Genomic DNA, 3,223 nt, shown 5'->3' with positions numbered 1-3,223 from the left:
TAATCATTATTTGTAATACTTTCTTCTGACACTAGGTGGGGCTGTGCCCCACCTGCCCCTAATGACCCGCCGCCACTGCGTATGGGTGTTGAGATGTATCCATAGATCTCTTAATGTTGCTCTCAAAGTGCACCAGATTGATGCTTTTAACTTAAATATGTAACACAAAATCTTCCCGGGGGAGCTAGCCCCCGGACCCCCCTAGAGGAGGTGAGGACCCTCCTAGAGGAGGTGAGGTCCGCTCCCCACTTGTAAAAATAGCACTTTACCCCTGCCTATATGCCGTGAGCTGATTATCGAGCCTTCATTGTAACAGTCGCGGGTGCACTGTGTGTGTGTGCGTGGGGAGTGTTGCAGTAGAAAATTCAACTGTAGCGCTGGTGCATTAATGGGAAACCCTAAATGTTTGAGCACCCTCTATGAAACGTCAAGCTACCCCACAGCACCCCCTAGAGAAAATCTCTGGCGCCGCCACTGTGTGTACTTGGAAAGCGCCTCGAGGTGTGGGCGGAGTGGCGCAGTGGGCTGTGCGTTGATCATCAGATCAAGGAGGCCCACCTCCGCCGCCGCTGTGTCTGTAAAGCCGTTGTGTCCTTGGGCAAGACAATTCACCTGAATTTGCTCCTGTGGGTATTGAGCATCTGGAAAAGCGCTTTAATAATAAATGTAAGGAATTATTATTATTAGATTGACTGTATTTCTGATCATTATGCAGTAAATCAAAAAACAGTGAAGTGTATGTTTTAGTGACAAGAAAATGAGCGTATTACTCAAATATCAGTGGCATTTATGGCAGGGGGAGGCATTATAAAGGTGCAGAGCAAATAATTAGAATCACTGATATGGCCCACCGCCTAACATTATCAATTTGCATATGCATATGCACCATCTGTCTGCAGAGTTGCCCTTTCAAAATACCATGAAAGGTCAGATAGCAATAAGTCAAAGTGCCTCCATGCTTGGCGAGAGTGCCTGATTTAGCACACGTATGCATCGTCGGGGCTTAAAACAGTGAACATATCACAGAAATGTATCTTGATCATTCGGTCCTTCTGTGTTTGCTTATCATTTAATGTGTGCACAGTGTGGGTAATTTAATGTACAGCACTTTAAGTTGCAAAGAGGATGTCGGAGTTCAGGGCGGTATCTGACACTTGTTGATGCTTTCTGTTTTTATATTATTGTTTTTATTTACAGGGTTCCTATGAACCCAGCAGATCAATGTCTGATGACTCACGACAACTCAAACTGACGGCCTGGCTCCTTGAAATTATTTTGATGCCCAAATATTGCTCCTGAATATTGTTAAAATGACTTATAACTGTGATTAATAACCTATTAACTTTATGAAATGATTTTCATTGGGTCTTGTACCATATGTCTTATAACACTTCAAGATCTCAGGACTTTTTGTCTGAGATTTACAGTGGCATCAGAATAACGGAAAATGTATCTCAAATATCAGAACTGATCCTCTAAATCTCTTTATTTGATTCCAAAACCTTAAAGTTTTCCTCTTTTGATTACATTACTTTGAGGAGGAAGAAACTGATTTCACAGATAGATCACATGAAAACGCGTGTTCTTAGTGGCCTGATCGGTGATTCATGGCTGTCACAGTGATAACTTATTTGACACTTTTTCAACTTAAAAGATTCACACTTTATTTTCTGATCGTAGCTCTGCTATATGTATTGCATAAAGTAAGAACTGTCTTCTCATAAAGAATTACAGCAGAATATATAACCACTGTACAGCCTTGCTTTTTTCACAAATGTGCTGTTTATACAATTAATTTTGACAGCTTTATCTTTGCCCTCACTGCCTGCAGTCTTACCTCAGAGTATAGGTTTATATTTATTGTTTCTCAGCCTCTCTATTACTGTCTGTCTCCTCCAGAGCAGAAGTGTCTTCATCATTGGTTGAATGGCTGAGGTAATGGATTACACTTGGAGAGCCAAAATTGGTTTATTTCTCTAATGTTGGCATTTTCCCCTCCTCCTTTCAGCCCTTTACTGATATTTCACAGCTTTTTGCATTATCGGAGGCACTATTCCATAGCCTTTACAACATTCAAAACAGAGTTAGAGCACAAAAGATGTTTATTATAATTCCAAGGCCTGCGCCGTGTTCCTTTCTCTCTAACTTCTTTGTGTGTGTCTGTGTGTGTGTTTTTGTGCGTGCGTGCATTTGTGCGTGCGTGTTATTACAGAAATGACGTGTTTAATCACACTCTCAAAATATGGCTATATCATTTTTATTTCTGATTATTGCAATATATCTTTGGTATTAATAAACTAATACATTGACCTAATCATGTTGAATAGTTTGTCAAGAATCTATATGTAAATGTGCTTGTGATAATCGTACCCTTTTTCCAAATGTATTGTTACATGGACAAACAGCTCCAGCAAGTCACATACAGCGACATATGGTGAGGTAAAGCAGATTCAGATTGTTTTGCAATCTTTTTCTGAAGACCGTGTCATTGTGTTGAGACAGCTCATCAGATCCCCATCTAGAAATAGTCTCCGCACAGAGCAGACCTGTTTGTCCTTTCACGTTCCACAGAGTGTCAGAAGATGAGACAGTATTGGAAATGTTCCATTCCCCTCTGTGACAGGCAGGATAATTGGCTTTCAGTCACATTTAGTCCACTGGAGAAGCGGGTTTTCATAAAGTGCTGTATAACACCAAAGTTGGGAGTGTGGGGGATCATGTGTGTGAAGGAAAATGTGACATAGCCCTTTGGTTCACACAGGTAGAAAAACTGGTTTACTGAGACAAGTAAGAGAAAGTACATTAAACTAAATGTGCGTGAAAGTCATTTTACATAACTATAATATGACTCTCATTTCCCTAGTGTGTCTATTTTACTGTAATATATGTCCCATTGGTGGCGACCAGTTTGTTGTTGGTGGATGTTGGTTTCCAGGCTGGATATTTTAATGGTTGGTGCTGAATGAGTCCGAAAAATATGTGTTCTGACCAATGAATGTCCTAAGGGGGTTGTATGTTAATAGTTTCAACCCTGCGGTTATTATTTTGAGAGCCAGTCCTACAATGTCATTGAAAAATGTCCAAGCCCAAGTCATCTCGTAGTCTCTCAGCATATAAGGGGATGTAGCATAGGTTGCAATGTTTGCCTTGCCCATTTTTCACATCTCCACTCAATAAGAACGAAGTTGCTCTTTCAAGCCATATGTGTTTTCATGGAAACTTT

This window comes from Gymnodraco acuticeps, unplaced genomic scaffold (genome assembly GCF_902827175.1).
Source record: "Gymnodraco acuticeps unplaced genomic scaffold, fGymAcu1.1, whole genome shotgun sequence".
NCBI classification, from domain to species: Eukaryota; Metazoa; Chordata; class Actinopteri; order Perciformes; family Bathydraconidae; genus Gymnodraco; species Gymnodraco acuticeps.
The sequence above is the reverse complement of the archived record's forward strand: the minus strand, read 5'-3'. Positions refer to the sequence as shown.